Here is a 25,926-nt window from a genome sequence, read left to right on the forward strand (position 1 = left end):
GATTAATCTATCTGTTGAGCTCTCTTCCCCCGCCCCTCCCCAACAAAACTATCCTTCAAGCAATTCCTCTTCTCGATGTGAAGGTGTACGAAATGCTCATCTCAACAGAATACTGCAATCGAATCAGTGATTTCAGCACCAATGCCACTGACAACAGTGGGCACAACACCAGCTAAACCTTACCATTTGACATTCAACTGCATCTTTTGTGATTCGCATTAAGAGTGTGGACTTTGTAATGGACCTTTTGTATTTTTTTTGTCTTTTTCCAATCACCCTGAGCTGCTGTAGCAATGATATCTTATAAGTTTTGTCAGGAAATTAGTTAACAATTTTTAGATTCAATGTTACAGTCTGCAGGTGGAGTGTCATTGATCAAACAATAGTCCTGGAAGTTTGTACTTTTTGTTCCATTAAAGTTAGTTTACAAATGAAGTGTCATTGAATAGATGTGTAAGAACGTCGCCCTAGCCCTCCCTTTAATAGTAAGAGAAAACACCTCTTGGAGTGGGAACTTTGGGAACTTTTATTTAAAAACACTAAATTTATGAACTTTCAGTCCTGACCCCTCCTGGCTATCGTTACAGGGATCCAACACAGGCACTTGTGGCGCCCGTGTGAAGAAAATACGAGCAGCAACAGTACCCTGGTATCAAACGATAGCCCAGGAAAGCGGGGCACTCTAGGTACATGCTGGATGCATTCCTGCCAGCCTGCCCCACCACTGGATAGCATAGCGACAGGTATCTGGGCTCTGTGCTTAGGGACCAGGGTGTGGGACGCGCAGGCCAAGAGTGGTCTCTGGCACCTGATGGATGACCTTGCACTTCTCGCAGACATTGGTGGTTAGGGTGCAAGTCATGCCAGAGAAACCAGACATACAAGTCAGCAACGATACAAACTCCTTTTTTTCTTCCCTCCCCTGACACTGCAGCTCCCACAGCACCCCACTCCATCAGTAACACAGTGGTGGATTGGTGGGGGGGGGGGGGGGGTGGGGAAGGTGCTGGTATGGGGATGTCATTGAATTTGATTCTGTATCTTGTCCAGCATATGGAAGGAACTTGTGTATATATTTATCCCCTTGATTAGTATTGCTGTTTTAAACACTTTTTGTTTTCTAGTTATAATATGTACATGGAGTCACCGATTGTTATCTTTGTGACTCCAGATGTGGTTTACGAGGGGTGGAATGTTATGTGTGGAGGAGGCATGACCTCCCTGCCCATATTCCAGGTGGTCATGTATCCTCCCCATCTGAAACTTACTCAGAAGTCACATCACCTGTCAGTCAAGGTTGAGCTTCAGTCAATAATTTATGCACACTTTGCCGCTGGCTAATTTAAATCATCTAGCATCTTTATTGGCTAGCAGCACAGATTAACTCTGTATTTAACATGAGTGCACAGCACATTTGCTGTCTCTGCCTCATTGCCCGAGCCCTGGTCAGCGCTCCATGCCAGGTCACTCCTTTGGAAAGGTCGCAGGTTAAGATGTGCATTGCACTGAAGCCGAGCTGCAGTATTGCTATATATCATATTTGTATTAGAGCCACTGCTCCCATTGATCAGGAGTTTGGAATCCCTGCTTATAGCCTGTAATAGAGCTGCGCTCCCACTGATCAGAGGTCTGGGAGTGTGTGTAGAACCCCTGCTTATAGTGTGCAATGGAGCCACACATCCACTGATCCTGGGTCCGTGAGTATGCAGAGCCCCTGCTTATAGTGTCTTCCATGCTTTTTAAAATTGTGCGCATGTGTTTTATTCCCGTTACGATCTTCCAACACACTCTTTTATAAATTGTGTGTTTTATTCCCATTATGATTTTCACCACATTCTTTTATAAATTGTTGTGTTATTAAATGTTACTTGTGATTACAAATCCTTGTGTCCAGACTCATCGCTCTGTGAACTCACTGAACCTGACCCTCTTTCTCAACACACCTCTACATTGAAAAGACCAAACATAGACCAGGTGACTAATTTGCCAAAAGCCCAGAATATGTTCACAATGGCCATCTTGACATCCTGATTGAATGCTGCTTGAACTCCTCTTTCCATTCTCAGACTGACTGGTCTGCCTTCAGCCTTCCCAACTGCTGCGGTGAGCCCAAAAGAGCAGAGCAACCCTTTATATTCTCCCTGGATTGTCTCCAACCAAATGGTATGAACACTTAATTTGCTTATACTCCCTGTGTTTATTCTCTCAATCTGATCCACGCAGATTTTCCCATTACCCACCCATTTCACACAGTTTTGTACTCCTCAATGACCTGGTTCCATCTTCATATCATCCACGCAGTATGGAGACTTCTCTCCCCTCTCCCAACTGGCTGCATCTATCATCCCTCCCTTATCTGCCTTCACTTTTCTTTATTGGATCCCACATATGCAGCCTCTTCAAATTTATTATTATCTGACTGTATACATACAACCAGACTTCAAACCACAACTTATACACAGAATAGACAGCCCATAATAACCACACATATACACAAAATCAAACATAAATGTATAAGTATTCAGGAATAATTTACTTGTTTCATTTATAAGAGACTCAAGGTGACAGTCTATTTCCCAGCCTCATAGTTCTGACCCTCCCATACCTTCCTGATAGTAGTAGGTCAAGATATGATAGTTGGCAAGGATCTTCAGTGATCCTTTGAACCTTATTTAAGCAACACATTCCAGTGAATGGAGTCCATCAAGGAAAGGGAGACCCCATAATCTTCTCAGTTGTTTTAATGATCCTCTGCATTGACTTAAGGTCTGATGATTTATAGCCACCATATCTATGTTGCCGCCAGACAGGACACTCAATTATGCTCTTGAAAATGTTGTCAGGAGGGGGGGTGGCGTGATGGCATAGGAAGAAGACGTGTAATTCCACCTCCCCGCAGTTGAAATAATTAATGCCCAAATTAAAAAGTTTGGAAAGTTTTAAAAAGAGTTTTTAAAGGTGTTTGAAGATTGAAGGAAGAAAATGACTACTAATGTGAAGAAACCAAAAGCTCAATTACAAAAGAAACTACCTTACAAGAGTGCTGAAGAATTGAGGCCTACTTACCAAGCTGAAGCCACATAGTCAACGGATCCAGCTCCCAAGGCACAAAGAACTCCTGGCCGGATAAGTATGATGCCAGCGCCTGTCTTGCGGTCGCAAGATGGCGCCGGCACCGCTGTCCGCCCGGCCAACTCTAATACGCACGCCTGTGATGCCAGGCTCGCGGGTAACACAGCCGAGCGGCATCTTCTGATGACTCAGCGCGACCCCGCAACTGTGCCTGGCAGCCCTGAGATGCGCGGAAGCCCGTGGGAAGACGCGCCTGCACGATCAGTGGCATTGTCAGGCATGCGCAGTGCATAATGAGTTCGCGACTTGTTGGAGAGGGTCTGGGCTGTGGGGGGACCCAGCTGACAACTCGACCTAGCATTGGTGGGGGTCCAGACAAGCGCAGGTGAAGAGGAGGAGGGAAGTCCTGCTTTGTCAGAATGGAGACAGGAAGAACTTGTTTCAGGCATTGCAGTTAAAGAAGGTAGGCCTCAAGGAGGAATGGGGGAATCTGGTTTTGAAGCAGGTTTTACAATTTTGGAAGGGATTGCTCATCAAATGGACAATTAGTCATCACAGATGTCTTCACAAATGGATCAAGGATTTATGGACATGAAAGTTAAAATGAATAGTATCTGTGAAGAAATGTCATCTGTAAAGAAAGATGACTGTTGTTAAAGCTGATGTTAACAGATATCTGAAAGTGGTGGTCACAGTACAAGATCATTTTAAAAAGATTGAAGGGGCATTTCATGATTGTAGAGACCAAGTGGAAGGAACAGAGAAAAAATAGAAAAAATGCAAGATTCCTTTGTAGGATGGGAGATTCAGAAGAGAAAATTGCTGAAGAAGATTTATTCTTTGGAAAATCAAGGTCGATGTAATAATGTGAAAATAGAAGGCCTTCCGGAGGATATTGAGGGTTCAGACCCAGTGAATTTTTTTTAAAGTGGATCCCAGATGTATTGGGTGTTGAATTTTTCCCAGATGGTTTGGAACTGGATAGAGCACATAGAGCATTGAGGAAGAAACCTTATCCGGGTCAGTCACCTCGAGCAGTTTTACTTCGTTGTCTGAGATATCAGGATAGAGAAATGATTTTGCGGGTTGCTGTCCAGAAGGCTCAACAAAATCAAATTCCAATAATGATCCAAGGCAGTAGAGTGGTTTTTTTATGCGGACCCGAGTCAGGAGATTATTAAGAGGCGCAAGGAATTTAATTCAGCAAAAGAGGTCTTGTGGACAATGGGGTACAAGTTTACCTTTCGGTACCCCGCCGTGTTGAAAGTTTTCTATGGGAACTTTCAATCTCAGTTTTTTGAGAGTGATCATGATGCATTAATTTTTGCTAATTCTTTGCCAGATGTGCAGGGAGCTGACCACCCATTGTCACCTAAGAGGAAGACGTCTAATAAGAGGAATGAGAATGGAAAGAAGGGTGAATTGTCAAGGAGTCTGATTGATATTGAAGATCCGGAACAATATTTGGGTCTGGAATTATTGGGAATATGATTGAGATGGACAATTGTTGAGAAGTTCGACTGGGGGGATGGATGACTCTGATACTTTCAAAGGTCATCTGCCACTGGTGGGTTTTTTTACCACACCCAATTAATTGGGGAGTTGCTACATTGGTGTAGTTTTGGGGGGAAAAAAATTGTTTTTTTTAATGTATTGTAGGGGTTTTTTTATTTTTATTTTAGAGGTTTTTTTTATTATTTGAGCGAGGGGAGCCTTTTTTTGCTATTTACGTGTGAATTGTGAAAATAATAGAAATTTTTTTTAGTATAAAATGTCTTAATTTGAATTTTGCGACTTTTAATGTACAGGGATTGAATAATCTGATTAAACGTAAACATGTGTTGGCTTATATTAAAAAGATGAAGATTGATATTGCTTTTTTGCAAGAAGCACATTTAACTGAAAAAGAACACAAAATTGAAGAGAGATTGGGTAGGACATATAATTGCTCCTTCTTTTAACTCTAAGGCGCCAGGAGTGGCGATTTTGGTTCATAAGAAAACACAGTTTGAATTGGAATCATTTTCTGAAACAGCTGGTCGAGTTTTAACAGTGAATTGTAAGATTTTTGCAAAATCATGGACATTGTTGAATATTCATGCACCTAATGTAGATGATGAACAATTTATATCTGAAGCTTTTTTGACATTAAATCAGATTAAAGAAAACATTTTAATTGGAGGGGATTTTAACTGTGTTTCAGATCCATTATTGGATAAATCTCCGAAAAGTATAAAGAAATCGAAGACGGCTGTGCAAATGGCATCTTTGATGAAAGATTGGAATTTAGTTGAAATTTGGAGAAGATTAAATCCAACAGAAAAAGATTTTTCGTTTTATTCATTTAGGCATAATTTATTTTCTAGAATAGATTTGTTTTTGGTATCCGCTCACCTTCAAACTAGAATTAATCAGGCCAAATACAAGAGCAGGATTGTGTCTGATCATCCCATGTTATTTATATCTTGTGCTGGATCTGAAGTTATGCAATCAACTTATTGTTGGAGATTTAATGTAATGCTATTGAAGAAACCAGAGTTTGTTAGATTTGTTAAGGAGCAAATTGCTTCTTTTTTGAATATAAATACAAATTCAGTATGGATTAATTTCATTTTATGGGATGCTTTGAAAGCATATTAATGGGGCCAAATTATTAGTTATTCAGCAAAAAAAAGTATTTGGCAGAAAGTGACATTGGAGAAACAGATAATTGAGTTGGAAAAGTTTCAGAAAAATTGTACTGAAGATAAAAAAAGGTATCATTAACTAAGTTGAAATGACATAATACATTGCAAACATACCAATATGAGTGTCTAATTCAAAGATCTAAGCAGCATTATTATGAATTAGGTGATAGAGCTTATAAAATATTAGCCTGGCAATTGAAAACAGAACAGGCTTCGAGAACTATTAATGCTGTGAAAAAGAATTCAACAGTTACCTATAAACCTCAGGAAATTAATGATCAATTTTGTTCATTTTATCAGAAATTATATACTTCTGAGGGGATTTGAGACAATGGTTCTATTAAATCTTTTTTTTAATCTGCTTTAGATCTGCCAGTGTTAGGAGAAGATGATGTGAAAGAATTGGAATCTCCATTTACAATTTTGAGATTTACAATCTCCTATACAGGAGATACCAAATGGGAAGTCTCCAGGAGATGATGGATTTACTGTTGAGTTTTATAAAGTGTTTTATGAAGATTTGTCTCCTATATTTTTGGATGTACTTCAACAAATAACAAATGCACAATCATTACCAGAATCTTGTTCAAGTGCGATAATTACAGTAATACCAAAGAAAGACAGAGACCCACTGAATGTGGCCTCATATCAGCCAATTTCTTTATTAAATGTAGATTATAAGGTAATAGCCAAAATATTGGCGATTAGACTTGCCAAATATTTACCTTAATTAGTACATGCAGATCAGGCAGGTTTTATTAAGAATAGGTATGCTTCTGATAATATTCTTAGAATGATTACGTTGATCAATGCATCGAGCCAGCAACCCAACCTACCAATGGTGGTCGCTCTTGATGCAGAAAAAGCATTTGACTGAGTTGAATGGAATTTTTTATTTAAAGTGTTAGAAAAATTTAAGTTTGGGCTGTTTTTTACTAGTTGGGTTAAGGCATTATATAAAAGTCAAGTTGCTAGGGTGGTGATGATTGGCCAAATATCGTTGTCATTGAAGTTAACACGATCAACACGTCAAGGCTGTCCATTGTCACCAGCCTTATTTGCATTGGTCATAGAATCGTTAGCTCAAGACAAAATTATAATATTAAAGGGACAAGAATTGCAAATGATGAATATAAGATTAATTTGTTTGCTGATGATGTATAGATATATCTAACACATCCAGAACAATATTTAAAACATTTGCAAAAATGTTTGGAGCAACATGGGTATAAAGTAAACTGGTACAAAAGTGAAATATTGCCAATTTTAGATGAGGATTATAGTGAATATAAACAGATTACAAAATTACGATAGTCTGATAAAATTAAATATTTAGGAGTAATGGTTGATGGAAATATCAATCGCTATATAAATTAAAATATGTACCATTATTGAGAAAGATTAAGATGGACATGATTAAATGGAAAGATCTTCCATTGACATTTATAGGTCTGATAAATTGTATGAATTAAGATGAATATTTTCCCACGTATTCGATATCTTTTTCCAAGCGATTCCATGTTTATTTCCAAAAGTATTTTTTCAAGATTTGAATACGGCAATACGGAAGTTTTTATGGAAGGGGAAGCTAGCGAGAGTAGCATAACAGAAATTGATGTGGAAATATGCTTCAGGAGCACTTCAATTAAAATTTATTAATAGAATGTCAGATATCACGCAACCTCCTAGTTGGGCTACAGTGAAATTAACTGAGTCTCAGGTTCACCAGTTCTGGTTTATTAAAGGGATATAATATGCCTGTTTTCAAACATTTATTAGGGATTTGAACTAAAAGGAATTTTGCTATAGGTACGAAGGGTAAGATATCAATTCAAACTCCATTATAATCAAAATAGGGTTATTACTTTTTTGATGAATAATAGGTATTTAAAGGCATGGGAATCTGAAGGTATAAAGGTGATGGAGGATTGTTTGGAAGAAGGACAGTTTCTTTCTTTTAATCGACTTAGAGAAAAATTTAGATTATCAGGTAATTCTTTATTTGTGTATTATCAAGCTTGAGCTTTGGTAAGGGATAATTATGGAAGAGAAATGAAATTATTTGAACTAACGAAATTCGAGTTTCTGATTTTGCATACGTTAAAAAAGGGCTTTATTTCTGATATGTATGCTTTGTTGCAAAATAGTATGGATAAACCAAATTTAAATAAATCTAGAATTAAATGGGAAGGTGATTCATCTTATGATACACCTCAAGAGGATTGGGAAGTTATGTGCCAAGATGGGGTGACTAAATTATTTAATGCAAGATATAGTTTGGTTAATTATATATATTTTTTTTTTACATCAGTTGTATTTGACCCTTAAGAAATTGAAAAAATATGGATTTAGTCATTCAGATTTATGCTTTACATGTGGACTACATACTGAAACATTTTTACATGCAATTTGGCTTGGTGATAAAGTCCAACCATTTTGGGAAAAAGATTAGAGTATTTTTTGAAAAATTATTTAAAATTAAATTGCCATTAGATCCAGAAATTATTTTGCTAGAATTATATTGTTTCACTGACTGGTTTGGGGTTGGACAAGTTTCAGATAGCTTTTGTTTGTCTAGCATTAGCAGTAGCACTGAAGTGTATTGCGATTACCTTGAAAGATGATGAAGTAAATATGAATCGTTGGCACAATGAATTGAGATCTTGTATTCATATGGAAAAAAATAACATAACTTGCTTGATAATTATTCTTTTTTTGTTCAAATGTGGTCACCTTATTTGGAATGTATGGGTTTAGAAATATCTTAAGATATTATATAATTTATGTTTGTATCTGGTTGATGTTTTTTTTTGCTTTCCTTGCTGAGGGTGGGAGGGAGGGTTTATAGTGTTTTAGTTTAGTTTATTTTGTTATTTTTTTAATATATTTTTTAATGTAATTTGAAAATCTTAAATAAAGTTTAAGAAAATGTTGTCAAGATGCAGGCTGCTGGCCTTGCCCTCCTCCACTTCCTTGCCCAGCTCAACTTCCAACTGTAGATGCTGCTGCACCTGGTGATGCTGTGGGTCCAGGATGGATTATCCGTTAAATGAACACCACAGATCTTTGTGCACTCCAGTGGCTCCGTCAAGAAAGAGTGATGTGTCATGGAGAGTGGTTGACCTTCATCCATGTCTGTCTTGAACATTTGGAGACCCAGGTTGCTATTTTTGTACCATTTGATGAGCCTACTGACCTCTTTCTGTAGGCCAACTCATCACTGTTGCCGATGAGACCAACTATTGTTGCATCATCCACAAACCTCAGGGTTCTGTTTGAACTGAATGGAGCAGCACAGTAGTGAGACAGCAGCATAAATAGTAGCAAGCTGAGCACATGGCCCTGAGGTGTGCCAGTACTCAGCATGATGGAACGAAAGATTTTACTCTCAATCTGGACCAACAATGGTCTTTCCGTCAAAACGTTCAGAATCCAGTTGCTGAGAGGGATATTGAGACCCAGCGAGGACAGTTTATTCACAAACCTCCGAGGTTGAATGCTAGGCTGAAGTCAGTGAACAGCAGCCTGGCGTACGAGGCATCATTGTCCTGGTGGATTGGCATGGAATGAAGTGTCAAGGCCTTATCATCTGTGTATGGGTTTTGTAAGTCGACAAAGTGGGACTAGTCCACTGCCAATGAAAGATAGAATTTGATGCGTTCCATAACCATAGCTCAAAGCACTTCACGATGATCAAAGTCATTACCACTGGGTAGTAGTCATCAAGTCCAGTTATTGTTGCTCTCTTGGGCACTGAGATGATGGTGGCCAACTTGAATCATTCAGGGACAGTGGACTGCTGCAGTGAGATGTGGAAGATGACCGTTAAGACCTCGATCAGCTGAGCTGCACAGTCCTTCCTCAATTGATCAGATATGTTGTCTGGGTTCACCCTTATTGCAGCTATAGCTTTGCAGGGTGCCCATTCTTCAGGAGTCAGGGCTTTCCTTGGTGTCTCATTGTTTTTCCCCACACCCCTCAATCAAACCATGCATAGAAGATATTTAACCTATCAGAAAGATTGTCTCCTCTCATCACCTTCCACCTCTCCCCTCACCACACAATTCTTCATTTGCCTTTTTTTTGCTCTCTCCTTATTAGTCTTCACTATCATTCACCAGCAGTCTCTCAATTCCATCCCTCATCCTCCTGACTCCTATCTGCCCATCATCCCCATCCTTATCTGATTCTATCTATTATTTGCCAGGCATTGTCTCACTCCTAGCTCTTGTCTCTTTTCACCAGATATTTTCCCCTCGACACTCATTCTTGATGCTGGGTCTCAAACTAAAACTTCAACCCACTCTTTGCTTCCACTGATGTTGCCTGACATGTTGAGTTCCTCAAATAGTTTATTGTGCCAGACTTTGAATCAGTGACATTGACAGAGACAATGAGTGAGGAGTTAGTTGATTGAGGGGTGGGGGGGGGGGGTGGAGAAAGAATATCACATATATGAATGGAAAGGAACCAGGGAAAGAAAGTGTTAACAAATGCAAAAAAAAACCAGGGGAGTGATGCCATTTGAAATGCAGTAATTTCATTGAAACAGCATCATCAAGGACAAATGAGCACTTGGTTTATTGGAATTAAACAGGGCATTTGCGAGTAATCTCTAAATGCACATCGTTCAGATGAATTGGTCATAAATGCTGTTCAGGTTAGAATTACATACTCAATAGCATAAAAAGTTACCAGCATCCAGGTTGAATTAATTCTCTCCATTACCTCCAATAACAAATAGAATAATTTTAACAATAGCCTCTGCTTTATAGGTGAAAAAGATGCTGGAAAAGGCCTGGAGATGTTGCAACTGGATGACAGAGTAACTAAAAATATAATTAAAATGCATGTGGAGTGAAAGCATTTGATCATGTACATTCTTAGAAAAAGGATCAAACATTATAAAACTCAAAATTAAAAGTTCAAAGCAAGCACACACTGTATCCTTCCAAGAGAACATTCCATGGCAAAAAAATTATTAAAATATTAATTATCCATAGAATCCTTTTTAAATGAACTATTTATTTCATGCATTCCTCGTCTTCATCAGTCACAATAACAATATCAGGTACAGGAACATATTTTTAGATTGCAAAACAATAGATGAAATTGTGTCATCAGATTTTAAGGCAATTGCAAACAAGGGAGGAACTCCAAACCCAGAGGCTGTATTGGGTCATACATTTTAAATGAACATGCCCTTGCTCATTCCCCATACCGTTCACTAACCCATCGACCAAACGTTCAGCTTGGCTTTGAATATATGCAATGATTCAGCTGGCACAAGTTTCTTGAATAGAGATGGGGAGATATTACTTTTGATAACAATTCAAGATGATGATGTTTTTATCTAAAACTCTCAAATTTTATATTATGTTGCAAGGGGAAATATCTGCTCAGCATCAATAACTTGTCAAAGCCTCTTAAAATATCCTATTTAAGAAAGATTACCTTCTTCTAAACTCCATTCATACATTTGAACATTCAGCTCAATTGTATTCATCCCAGGAATAAATCTGCAGGTCGATAAAATTGTTATGATTTTGCAGTCATTATCAGATTGATCAAATCCAACTGTTCTGCAACCAATTGTAAGGTAAAACTTCCTGAACTAAGATCCACCTTTACAAAATGATCCTTCATTAGATCATGAGTCACTGATGAGTATTTCAGAGCTATAACTTGTATTAACTTTTTTTTTAAACTGCCATGTAACCATGAATAAAAACGTGAATAATTTTAATAGTGGAATAATTTTAATCCATGCATATTGAAGTTTAACGTGCAAAATCACTTCAAATCATTACATAATTTGTCATCTCAAAAAGCCAAAAATATTTACATTTAGAACAGAATACACAAGAACAGGCCCTTCTGCCCATGTGTCTATGCAGTACATGATGACAAAATCATATTAAAACACTTGTTTTCTCCTGACAGATACCTCCTTCATAGTCATGTATCAATCTGAAATCCTCTTAAATGGTACTATTAAATCTGCTTTTACCACCACTACTCCAGGTACCCACCACTCAAAAAAAAATTCTCCCCACTCATCTCCCTTAAATTTCCTCCCCCTCACCTTAAACACACATCCTCTAGTGCAGTGGTTCTCAACCTTTTTCTTTCCACTCACATACCACTTTAAGTAATCCCTATGCCATAGGTGCTCTGTGATTAGTAAGGGATTGCTTAAAGTGGTAGTAAGTGGAAAGAAAAAGTTTGAAAACCACTGTTTTATAATCATACCTAATAGACTCGTTATGTGCATGGCTTCATAACTCCAAAAGAAATAGGCCAATGATAATTTTTCTCAAGCAAAATATTTCAGTAACAATTGGGTCTAGAGCAGTGATTCTCAAATCTTCCCTTTCCACTCACATATCACCTTAAGCAATCCCTTACTAATCACAGAACTCTCCTCTTTCCACTTTCCCATCTGAAACCTGAAACTCAGGAACATTGAGCTACCAATCCTGTTCCTCTTGCAACAATGTCTTTAATGTTACATTTGTAAGTACTGATCCAGGCTCTATGTTTAACTGCTATTTTCCAGAGAAAGGCCACCAAGAAACGTACAGGAAGTCGCCGTCCCCCACTCCTCGCAGCAGATAAAAATCAATGAAGAAAATAACAATAAAGATGACTGAATTAGTTGAGTGCATTCTTGCCGTAAGCTAAAACATAACTTTTGAAGTATATTTAATTCAATTTTTAAATTAAATTGTGTGTGTATTTTCCCCATGTTCTTTTATTTTTGTCTGTTTTATTCCTGCTATGATTTTCCCCACAGTCTTTCATAAATTGTGCACATATTTTCCCACACACTTATTTGTGTGTGTTTCATTTTATGATACTGGAGTAGGTTAATATTGGTTGGCACAACATCATGGGCTCATACTGTGCTGTACATAAAGCTTAATTATGTTTTAATTAAGCATGAATAATTTTGTTTAAATACAAGATCATAATACATTGTATTCAATTTACTAAATTCTCAATCCTGATTAAAGTTTATACCTTTTTAAATCAATGTTGTTATTTGGAAGAATATATTTATTTCCTTTACGTTCCTGCACACACGCAAGTACATCATCAACACGTGACTAATTTGACCCGGCATACGGGTGCTCCATTCACATTGGGCAATCCTGTATGCCGATTCAAAATGGATTGGCAATGATACGACCTCCCTAGGAAGTTAATTCACGGGTTGATTTGACCCCCCCCCACCCCTTACTGGTTTGGGAGCGTTCACTCTGGCAGGTTAATTACTGGGCTCAAGTGACAGTGTGAAGGTCAGAGGCTGAGGTAGGGAGTAATTAGATTTGAGGTGTACAGTACCTCTATGACCTGTCTTGTCAGTTTATATTAAAAATACTAATGAAATGCAAGACAACAGTCTTCACATTACAACTATATTGAGGAAATAATCTTGAAACATTTTCCTCTTATTGAAGAGAAGGAATAAAGTTCAAGATCCACTCCAGGTTTGTAACATTTGTCTTGTGCTAATTATTTGAGTGGTACAAGTACAGGTTCACTTACAAACTCCTGTGCAACACAAGCACTTGCAAACTTCTAACAAGTCACATTTTATATTACCATGATAAAGATGCATACATCAGGATGCTCGTTATTGATTATAATTTGGCATTTAACACCATCGTCCCCTCAAAATTGATCAGCAAACTCCAAGACTTGGGACTCAACACCCCACTGAATAATTGGATCCTGGATTTCCTCATCTCCAGACCACAATCAATGAGAAATGGCAAGAACATAATCTCCATCAGTACTTGAGCAGTACTGGGCTGTATTCTTAACCCCCTGCTCTACTCGCTATATACCTATGACTGTGTGGCTTGGTACAGCAAGAGCAGTATCTACAAAATCACTGATGACACCATGGTAGTGGGTTATATAAAAAAGGAGTGATGAGTCAGCAAACAGGAGAGAGATTGAAAACTTGGCTGAATGGCCCACCAATAACAACCTTGCACTCAAAACCAAGAAATTGATTGTTGACTTCAGAAAGGGAAAACCAGAGGTGTACAATCCAGTGATCATTGGGGGAAATCAGAGGTGGAGATTATGAGAAAATTTCTTTGGAGGCACTATCTTGGAGGAACTTTCCTGGACCCAACACACTAATGGTATTGTGAAGAAAGCACTTCATTGCCTCTGCTTCCTCAGGAGTTTCCAGAGATTTGGTGTGACATTGGAAAACCTGGAAATTTCTACCGATGAAAGGTGGAAAGTGTGCGGACTGACTGCATCACAGTCTGTTATGGGGACACAAATACTCCTGAGCAGAAAGCCTTGCAAAAGGTAGTGGACACAGCCTCGGACATCACAGGCAAAACCCTCCCCACCATCAGAAAGCAGCAGCAATCATCAAGGATCCACATCACTCAGCACATACCCTGTACTCGCTGCTCCCATCAGGAAAGAGGTATAGGTGCCACAAGAATTACACCACGAAGTTCATGAACTCAGGAACTAATTTAAGGCTTTTACTTTTGCACTTTATTGATGTTTTTTCTCTGTGTTGCAATTTGTTGACATTTCATTATTTGCTTACATGAGTATATTGAGTAGTTTTTTTTGCACTCAGAGGCAATTCTGCCCACCCCACAGGAATAAGAATCTCAAGGTGATGTCATGCATGTAATTAATAACAAATCTGAAATAGCCAGCTGCAGCACAACCTCCCTGGTGTTACAGAGTTCTATGTTGTGTATTGGCCTATGTGTTGTGTGGTTTTATGTTAAAAAGTGACAGTTTGCCTTAGAGAGCCAAGGTGAAGGTGGACTGCTGAGATAGTAGGAGACAGACTGAGCATGTGCAGAAAATGATCTAAAGATTTCTGGACTTGGACGATAAACCACCACTGGGGGTGCTGTGGAGTGGAAGAAGGCCCAGACCATGAGTCATGGTCTGGAGGACAGTTTAGAATGTTGGGATTTCAAAAAGGATGAACATAATTAAGCCAGAAGGATCCGGACCAAGCCAATTTGTTCCTCTTTCTGCAAGCAACACAAGAAGACAACTTTGAATTTTGTGCTTTCTCTCTGAAAGATCTTTTGGCTTCAGTTTACCATACAAACTGAATTTTGTTTATGATCTTTGCTTCGGTTGAGATCAAAGTTTTGTGAGTCTTGTGTGTTTTGTGCTTGTTCTGTGTCTAAGTTTTTCTGTGGGGTGGTTGGAAGTGTAGCTTAGACTTTGATTACATATGTTATATTTAGGCTGGGGAATTTATTAATTTTACACTGTTATAGAGATTTGTATATTAACCAGTGGGCATTGTTATAAAAAGGGGGGATTTTGAATTAAAGTTTGAAGGGGAATTTTTGTTAATAAAGTAATTGTTCATCTTTACCCCTGTGTGATATGCCTTCTTTGTGCTTGCTGATTTGATCTTGTAACATAATTTGCGGGCCTTCAATTTGGAGGCTTTAGGGGCGATTGACTTGTGCTTAGTTATCAGTCGTCTGAGTTTGACTCAACCTCCAGCTTGAAATTAAAAATAAACAGTGAGTGTATAAATCACCAGCAGAAAAACCAGCAACTATGAATATTGACCAGTTCATAGCGAACCCTTCAGTGGTTAATTTAAAAATGGCTAAAATGTTAGAACTGATGGTTATAGTTGGCAAGTTAAAACTTCTTACAGTAAGAACTGTGATGAAAAAAAAAAGGAAATTGCCCGAAAGATTGTTCAGCACTATGTAGGAAAGGGGGTATTTGAAGAAGCTGCATTAGAACAGTTTCCAAAGAAGAAAACTTCAGAGGAAGTAAAATTGGCATTGAGAAAACTAGAGTTAGAGGAAAAAAGAGAGGCAGAAAGGAAAGCAGTAAGGCAGGCAGAAATGGAGGAAAGGGCAGCCGCAAGGGAGGAGAGAGAGAGAGAGAGAATGAACGGAAACATGAGCTAGAACAAGCTAAATTGAGGCAGACCCTAACACAAGGAGAGGGAGAAGCCCAAAACCCACATGCTGGTCAGGAGGAGAGGTTTCTGGTCAGTAGAGAAGTGAGGTTAGTTCCTCCATTTGAGGAAGCTGAAATAGACCAGTTTTTCCAGCATTTTGAGAAAGTAGCTGTAAATTTAAAATGCCCACCAGACCAGTGGTCATTCCTGCTACAAAGTGTTCTTAAAGGGAAAGCCCAACAGGTGTACTTGTGTCTCACTGTACAACAAGCAGCTGATTAGAATTTGTAAAGTAGGCTATATTCCGATCTTATGAACCAGTCCCAGAGGCTTATAGACAAAAGTTCAGAAATTTTTTTTAAAAAAGCAGCTACGCAATCTTACCTAGATTTTGGTTTTAGGAAGGTTGTGTGTTTTGATCGATGGTGTGTTGCAATTAAAGTAGAAAATAACTTTGAATTATTGAGGGAAATCATTCTATTTGAAATTAAAAATTGTGTTCCTGACAATATTCAAGTGTACTTGGCAGAGAAAAATATAAAAACTTGGCAAGAATTGGTAAATTCGCAGAGAAATATGCTTTAACCCACAAGCCAAAGTGAACACCAGGGAAAACCTTTCAAAGGAATACTGCTGATAATTCAAATAGAGTAGAAAGAAAATCTAGAAGTGAGGTTAAAGGAAGAGAGGAAGAGAAATGGGTGAAGGAAAAGTTAGTGTTATTTGCCACTATTGTAAGAAGGCAGGGCACATAATAGCAAATTATCCTGTACTGAAAAGGAAGAAAGAAAAGGGGTGGTACCAACTGTTTGTGTTCAGAGTGAGAAAGTTAGGGATATTTTTAAACCATTCATGATTGAAAGTTTCATTTTGGTTAAAGAAGGATCCAATCAAGTCCCAGTTAAAATCCTGCGGGATATTGGAGCAGCCCAATCGCTTGTATTAAGCAACGTTTTGAATTTTGGTGAGGAGACCGATATTGGGGATGTGAATTTAATTAAAGGCATTGGTGAAGCAGAGCCTATAACTTTCCATAGTGATTAAATCAGACTTATTTAATGGTCCAGTTACGATAGGGATAAGATCAAGTCTGCCGGTAGATGGAGTTTCTCTTTTGTTAGGAAATGATTTAGCAGAGGGTAAAGTCATACCTTCGGTGAAACTCACAAGTAAGCCATTGGTTTACGAGTCCGAAAAGGATTTGGAAATCTAACCTGCGTGTGCCGTTACTAGAGCCATGTCTAGAAAAAATCTGTGATGATTCTGTAGTGGAGGCAAGCAGTGAGGACAAACCTAAGGATCCAGCTTTGCTGTTGTCAAGAGAAGAATTAATAGCTAGACAAAAGCATGATCCTGATCTTGCTGGGATAAGAGATAAGATTCTGTCTAACCAGGAACTTGAATCTGTGCCAGTATGTTACTTTGTTCAAGATGGAATATTGATGAGAAAGTGGAGACCACAAGTGATACCTCCCAGTGAAAACTGGGCAGTAATAAGGCAAGTTGTAATTCCCAAAACTTACAGGAATTAAATATTAAAGTTGGCTCATAGTACACCTTTAGGAGGTCATCTTGGAGTGAAGAAGACGGCGGAAAAGATAAGGAAAGTTTTATCGGACTAAATTAAGAAAGGATGCTGTGAACTTTTGTAGAACCTGTCACACTTGTCAACTGGTGGGCAAGCCTAATCAAAGACCACCAGTGGCACCTTTACAACCCATCCCTGCTTTCGGGGAGCTCTTCTCAAAAATGATAGTGGATTGTGTTGGCTCATTGCCAAAAATCAAAGTGGGAAATTAATATTTGTTAACATTCCTGTACACAGCTTCAAGGTTTCCAGAGGCTATTTCCCTGAGAAACATTAAAACAAAGACGATTGTGAAGGCTATGCTAAAAAATTTTTCACACTGTTTGGCCTACCAAGGCAAATTCAATTGGACCAAGGGAGTAATTTTATGGCCGGAATATTTCAACAGGTGGTGTATGAATTGGGAGCCCATCAAATTATGTTATCTGCCTATCATCCTGAAAGACAAGGGGCCTTGGAAAGGTTCCATTTAACTGTGAAAAATATGATGAGGGATTATTGTGTGGAAAATAATCAGGATTGGGATGAAGGAATCCATTTGTTATTGTTTGCTGTTAGAGAGGCAACCCAGGAGTCTCTTGGCTTTAGTCCATTTGAGTTGGTGTTTGGTCATGAAATCAGGGGTCCATTACTATTGTTGAAGGAACGGTGAATACATAATGATGTACAATCAAATCTGTTGGAGATTATGTTTTCAAATATAAAAACAGATAACATCAGGCTTGTGAGATGGCAAGGAAAAATTTAAAAAACTGCTCAGGGAAAAATGAAAATTCGGTGTGATCAAAAAGCAAAAATTATGGACATTAAACCTGGCGACAAAGTATTGGTTTTGTTTCCAATGCAGTCAAACCCTTTGAGAGCTCAGTTTTCAGGACCATACAAGGTAAAATCAAAAATTAACCAGGTCACCTATGCCATTGAGATGCCTGATCGTCGAAGAAAGACACAGGTCTGTCACATGAACATGCTTAAATCTTACTTTGAGAAAATGACTGAGGAGGAGACTAGGATTCCAACCAAGGTTCTAGTTATAGAGGAAAGAAAGGAGGAGATAAGTTTAGTGGAAGGTCATGGAGCACAGAAAGTGATAAGCCCCAGGCTGGAAAATTCTATAGTTTTGCAAAACTTAGACACCAAGTTAATGCATTTGACTAAATCAGAAAGGGAACAAATTAAGACATTACTTATGAAATTTAAGGATATATTCCCAGATGTTCCAAGAAGAACTATTGTGGCTTGTCATGATGTGGAGGTCAGTGATGCTAAGCCTATTAAGCAGCATCCTTACTGAGTTAATCAGGAAAAAAGCAGATTGTTGGATCAAGAGGTGGATTATATGCTCAGAAATGACATAATCCGAAAATCAAGTTCAAATTGGAGTTCACTCTGTGTTCTGGTGTCTAAGCCAGATGGCTCAATTAGGTTTTGTACAGATTATCGAAAGATAAACATGGTGACAAAGACTGATGGGTTTACTATTCCCAGAATAGATGATTGTACAGATAAGGTGGGAAAGGCCAAGTTTCTTACAAAGATTGATCTCTTAAAAGGCAGGGAGATTTCTGCATTTGTTACCCCTTCGGGATTGTATGAGTATAATGTAATGGCTTTCAGGATGAAAAATGCACTTGGCATTTCAGAGAATGATTAATGCAGTAATTCAGGGTTTAGAGCACAAAGGAGCCTATAATCGATGATTTAGTAATTAGTACGGATACATGAGAAAAACACATGCTTGAATTAAAGCAGTTATTTCAGAGACTAGTGGAAGCACACTTCACAGTGAATTTGCACAAGAGTGAGTTTGGACATGCCATTGTAATTTATCTGGGTTATGTGGTAGGACAGGGACAGGTGGCAGCAGTTGGAGCGAAAGTATTGGCTATCACTGTGTTCCCCATCCCCGGTAATAAGAAAGCTCTTCAGAGATTTCTAGGTATGATTGGCTACTATCGTAGACTTTGCAGAAATTGCATTCCCATTAACAAAACTACTTGGAAAGAAAAAAAAAATATCTGGTCAGATGCATGCCATGAAGCATTTCTGAAGTTAAAGGCCATTTTATGCCATCAGACTGTACTTGTGTCCCCTAACTTTGAAAAGCCATTCTCTTTAGCCGTGGATGCCAGTGACGAAGCAGTTGGTGCTGTACTGTTACAAAATGATGTTGATGGAGTAGAACATACTATTTCGTACTTCTCGAAAAAGTTTTATGACCATCAACAAAATTACTTGACTATTGAGAAGGAGTTATTAGTGCTTGTTTTAGCATTGCAACATTTTGATATGTATATTTGTTCTGCTCAAAAACCGTTAATTATATATAATCCATTAGTTTTTCTGTCGAAAATGAAAAATAAGTACACACTGTTAGTGAACTGGAGCTTAATGTTACAAGAGTATAATTTAATTATTACACACATAAAGGGGACAGATAATGGAATAGCAGATTGTTTGTCAAGATGTTAATCTGGGTAGATATGAATCTAATCACATACTTATAGTAAACAAAATGGAGTATTTATGTTATTATAACCATATAACCATTTACGGAGCGGAAACAGGCCATGTTGGCCTTTCGAGTCCGCACCGGTTCACTAATTTTGTGCGCCCTCTTCAGGCATTGGTCCCGGTAGATCTTCATTCAATAACGATGGATGAATTCAATGCAGGTGGAATCAGTCGTAGTATGTAATACTTCTATTAATTGTTAAAAATTTGTTCTTGTGGACCAAATTTTTTTTTAGCAGGGGAGGTGTTACAGAGTTGTGCATTGGCCTATGTGTTGTGTGGTTTTATGCTAAAAAGTGAGTTTGCCTTAGAGAGCCACGGTGAAGGTGGACTGCTGAGAGTGGGAGACAGACTGAGCATGTGCAGAAAAATATCTAAAAATTTCTGGATTTGGACACCAATGGGGGTGCTGTGGAGTGGAAGAAGGCCCACAGCATGAGTCATGGTCTGGAAGTAAGTTTAGAATGTTGGGATTTCAAAAAGGATGAACATTCTGAAGGCAGCCAGAAGGATCCGGACCAAGCCAGTTTGTTCCTCTCTCTGCAAGCAACACAAGAAGACAACTTCGAATTTTGTGCTCTCTCTGAAAGATCTTTTGGCTTCAGTTTACCAAACAAACTGAATTCTGTTTATGATCTTTGGTTCGGTTGAGATCGAATTTTTGTGAGTCTTGTGTGTTTTGTGTCTAAGTTTTTCTGTGGGCTGGTTGGAAGTGTAGCTTAAACTTTGATTACGTATGTTATATTCGGGCTGGGGAATTTATTAGTTTTACACTGTTATAGAGATTTGCATAGTAACCAGTGGGCATTGTTATAAAACGGGGGCAGATTTTGAATTAAGGTTTGAAAGTGATTTTTTTGTTAATAAAGTAATTGTTCATCTTTACCCCTGTGTGATATGCCTTCTTTGTGGTTGCTGGTTTGATCTTGTAACACTGGTAATAAATTAAATTCCTCCAGCAATGAAAGTCAACATTCCATTTGCATTCTTTACTATCTGCTGTGCCTGCCTACTAATGTTGGTGATTCATGCACAAGCACTCACAAGTCTCCTTGCATAACATGCAGCAATCGTTCACCATTTAAAAAATCTTTATTTTCCCTTCCCAAGTATGTGACCTCACAACATAATACTCCCATTTGCCAGATCCATGCTCATTGAAGTATTCGATGTACACCTGTTTGCAGACTCTCAACGTCAACAGCACAATTGGGTTTTCCATCAAATTTACTGTCACCTGCAAACTTGAATAGGTTGCACTCGTGTAAACAGTTGTGAGCCTTGCCACAACCCATGTGGCACTCTGTTCACCACTGATTACCAACCAAAGAAATATCCATTTATTCCAACTTCCCTGCCTTTAATTTGTTAACTAATCCTCAATCCATACACTGCATTATCCAGAACTCCAGGCATCCTCATCTTATGGATAAGAATTTCATGCAGCACCTTACCGATGAGCTTCTAAAAAAAAATACAAGGGCGCAACACCTGTTCCCTTGATCCAGTGTGCAAATTACATTCTCAAAAAACTCTAACCAATTCGTCCAACATGACCTTCCCTTCCTGAATCAATGCTGCATCTGCCAAACAGAATAATTTAAATAAAAAAGATATCTCACTATTTCTTCCTTAATGATAGCTTCTTGACTACAGACATTAAGCTAACTGGCCTGTGATTACCTATCACATTCAGTTCAAAATACAAATAATATATAAAATGCTAAAAATTCACTGTCTGATTATTCAGAAATCTACAAGGCTCAGGATTATGTCATGGCCATCACAAGGATCTCATTAAAATGCTTCACTTAAAAAATTCATTAAAAATTACACTATTGTGTAGATTTTTTTTTTAAATCAAAGTTGGGATATCAATAAATATATTAGAGTTCAGAAAACCTACTAGTCCAGGGCCTAAGACTTGAGCATGCTGAATTAATTGAATGTTATTGTACCCAAACAAACAATACCCAAGAGTGCAAACTATGCAAAAGCTTTGATGACTTCATGACAGACACTAATTTTCTTTGCCCTCGTAGCGGCACTATGGCGGCACTACAACTCCCAGAAGTAATCGAACAAGCTATGTGATGTCAGTGCGTGTCGAGCACGTGACTCTGGCTTTCAAAAGGTTGCACAGATTATGAAGCGTAAATCCATTTGATTCACTCTAAAAACGCCTTGTGTGATTATTTCATTGTGTCCATTGTGATTCCAGTGGCCACACCCTGCCTATTTAGCTGGACTGGCTTCCTCAGCTATGACTTGAAAGGAAGTAAACAATATGCATTGCTTCCTGGATCACTCAATTATGTTGGAAAAAAAAATGAATTACTGATTTCTTCTTAAAGTAGTGTAGTAGGATAAGCTATCGAAATCTATTCTGTTCTCATGCAAACTCAATTTGTACCGCAGTAATGTTTCATTAAGGATTGCTGGTTAAAATACTTGCCTATACATTAATCGCATCAAGCTCTCTCAAATATCATAACAGTATTAGCTGACTCTGACGGCATTAAAGAAAACATTTATAATTCTTTGTGTTCACATTACCATCATCTTAACTCTCCCAAATCGTACAATTTCCCCAAGCCGTGTAAGACTCCAATAACTCCAACTGTCTTTTAAAAATATTTCATTTTTGGTTTTCAAACATATCAAATATACATCTTTTACATAAATAAAATGGTCTGCTTACAGCTTACATGTAAAATAAGAGTTTTAAAAATACAATTTTTTCATAAATATCTATAGATTAATAACAAATGCGATTTAAACACATTAACTTAACCAAACAAGTCAAATAAAACAAAATTTTCAAATAATAAACAAAAAATAGACAAATACTGTGTCTTTCCTTCCACCATTGGAGCTTTCAATCTACATTCTATTAAAAAAGATACAAAATCGAGGGAAGACCATGAATTTACAGCAGCATTATTGTACTTGTACTTGTACACCAACATAATTCAAGTATGGTAACCATGATAACCATTGTGTCAGAGCAATCGATGTATCTGACTTCCATACAACTGCTACACATTTCTTGGCTACTGCCAATGCAATCTTAAGAAAAGATATTTGAAACTTTGTGAGGTTATTGCTAATATTTATCAAAATTTCCCAGTAAATATATATAGTTCCAGGTTACCTGGAAAATTAAATCCAGTAATCCTTGATAAGACTTCTGACATTTCTTACCAGAAAGAATCAGAGAAAAGAAACGAGATTTCACATTGAAATCATCTATCTGATATTTCTGGTTTGGATTTGTATAGTCTTTGTGGGGTCAAATATAATTAATGCAAAAAGTTATATTGCACCAAGCCATCCCTCACATTAATAATCAAGGTTACCCTATCTTTGCATCATTCAGACCAAGATTGTTCTGCTATATTTCCTGCGAGATCTGCTTCCCTTCTTTCTCTTGATCTACATAATCCAGGCTTTTCCCTTTCATTTGTAGGGCAAAATATATTTGGCTAATAAATTTGGGTATATTACCCATCCATAACATTGTTCCAATTCACTTACTCCCAGAGGGGTCATGTAATTTCCCCAAATTCCTCTTTGAAAAGCCCTCAATTGCAGATAACAAAGTACCATTTGGAATTCCATAGGTTTGCTTCATTTGTTCAAATGACATTAAAACACAGTCTTTGTAGCAGTCTGCGATATGGCCAATCCCCTTTGGTAATCATATATTTAGAATCCTATTTCTCATCATCACAGGTAGCATCGGGTTATTGCACAATGGCGATCTTAACAAAATTCCAGTTTTCCTTCCTGTAATAATATTTTTAAAATCTGGGATTCACAGCCCCCTAGTTTATGATCACATGTCAATTTTTCTTATGCTATTCTTAGTACTTTATTATTCCATAGGAATGGTCTTACTAAATTATTTATTGTCTTAAAAACTTAAATTTATTGGTATTAACTAGAACAAATATTGAATTTTTGGCATTATCTTCATTTTGATACAATTAACTCTCCCTATTAACATTAGGGGCAGGTCTTTCCATTTTTGTAGGTCTTGTTCTATTTTCGCTAGCAGGGGAGAGTAGTTCAATTTGTACAAATTAGTCAAAATTTATCAAACATAATTCCCATTTTTCCATTTGAGTATATTGCTTGCTTTATATCGTTCATAATCATCAAGGTAGAATTGAACTTTTATCCATATTTATTGTATATGCTAATCCCCTTCCATACTCTGTTAAAGTTTCCTGCAATTTTTTCAGCAATCTCCCAAGTTCAGATATGTACATTAATATATCATCAGCAAACAAACTTATTTGTGTCGACCTTGACCGACCTTGAAGCCTTTAATTTCAGGATCACTTCTGATTATTTCTGCTAGTGGTTCTATTGCCTTAACAATAGAGCCGGGAAGGGAGGGCAACCTTGTCTTCTTGATCGGCTTAACGGGAAAGTTCCTGATATTTGGCTGTTAGTTATTATTTTTGCTTGTGGTTTTTGATATAATGCTTTGATCCAGTTAATAAATTCCCATCCTATACCCAACTTTTCCAATGTTTTAAATAGAAATAGCCTTTCAAGTCTATCAAATGCTTTTTTCTGCATCTAATGGCACTTCTATAATAGGATCCTGTCTTAATTGGGCTAAATGTATTATGTCAAACAATCATGCCAGATTATTTGATGCTTGTCTGCCTTTAACAAATCTCTCTTGATCTATATGTATTAACTTAGATAAATACAGTCCTAACCTGTTCGCTCTTGTTATTATTTTATAATCTTTGTTTAAAAGAAATATTGGTTGATAGGAAGAAGTTTTAAGTGGAACTCTATTCTTTTAAGGTAACACAGTAATTATTACCATTGAGAAAGAGTCCAGTAATGTCTGTGTTTCTTTCTACTGCTCCCTCTGTTACGTCCATGAATAAAGGCATTAATAAATCCTTAAATTCTCTGTAAAACTCAAGTGGAAATCCATCTTTGCCTGGGGCTTTATTAGATTCAAGAGTTCCTAATGCATTCTCAATTTCCTCCCTTGTGAAATTTAAAACCAATTCTTGTCTATCATTATCATTCAATTTCAGGAGTTCCACATGATCTAAAATTCCTCTATTCCAGTCTATTCAAGTTGGATTTATATAATTTTTTATAATATTGCCTGAATGTTTCATTTATTTCTTTCTGGTTATACATGACTATATTGCCAAGCCAATATTTTATGTGCCTTTTCTCCTAATTCATAATATTTGTTTTGTGTTTAACATTGTCTTTTCTGCTCTGTATGTTTGTAAAGTGTTCTATTGAATTTTCTTATTTTCCATTGTTCTATATTTGTCTTGTTCCCCCATTCTTTGATATTCTTTTTCTAATTCTCCTATTTCTTTCTCCAATTTATTCACTTTGGCATTACACTCTCTTTTCATTTTTTTTGTGAATGAAATTATTTGTTCTCAGAGGTATACCTTTAAAGTATTCTATATCAAAAAGCTTTTGTCAGTTGATCCTAAATTTGTTTCACAAAATTTTCAATCTGTTGTCTTATAAATTGCTTAAAATCCTCCCTTTTTAAAGAAGAGTATATTCAATCGCCACCTATACATACTTTCTTGTTTCTCTTGTATTTGGTTTTTTTTAAGGTTAGTGGTGAATGACCCAAGTGTAATCTGGGTAGGTATTCAGTTTTTTCTACTCTCTCCTTCAGACTCAACGAAAGCAAAAACAAGTCTATTCTTGTATGTGAGTCATGCATTTTAGAATAAAATGACTTGTCTCTTTCAGTGGGATTGAATTGCCTCCATATATCCATTAATTTAAATCTTTCATGTATGAAAGAGTTAGCTTAGTTGCCTTAGTTACTGTTCTTGCTGACTTATCAAGTATTGGGTCTAGACAAAAATTAAAGTCCCATCCGATCAATATATTTTGCCTTTCCTCTGCTGTTTTTAAAAACACATCCTTCATAAAGGCCTTATTGTCATAATTTGGAGCATAAATATTCATCAATGTCCATGATTCTGAATAAAATTTGCTGTTTATCTTTATACATCTGCCATTTAATCTTTTGAAATATTTTCTATAACAATTGGAACATTTTAATTGATTAAAATTGCTACTCCCCCTGCTTTTGAATTAAATTATGAAGT

General features: G+C 37.4%; 1 protein-coding gene and 1 long non-coding RNA gene across 2 annotated transcripts in view; one reads left to right on the forward strand and one right to left on the reverse strand.

Annotated features, from left to right (window-relative positions):
• Nucleotides 1-25,926, reverse strand: part of LOC138749851 (tyrosine-protein phosphatase non-receptor type 3-like) — a 204,083-nt gene that overhangs the window by 155,311 nt on the left and 22,846 nt on the right. The window lies entirely within an intron of this gene.
• On the forward strand, nt 8,968-12,416 carry LOC138752560 (uncharacterized). The gene is made up of 2 exons (XR_011350737.1): nt 8,968-9,363; nt 12,319-12,416. It is a non-coding gene; the product is annotated as an uncharacterized lncRNA (long non-coding RNA).

The sequence above is a fragment of the Narcine bancroftii genome, chromosome 1 (genome assembly GCF_036971445.1).
Source record: "Narcine bancroftii isolate sNarBan1 chromosome 1, sNarBan1.hap1, whole genome shotgun sequence".
In the NCBI taxonomy this organism is placed as follows: domain Eukaryota; kingdom Metazoa; phylum Chordata; class Chondrichthyes; order Torpediniformes; family Narcinidae; genus Narcine; species Narcine bancroftii.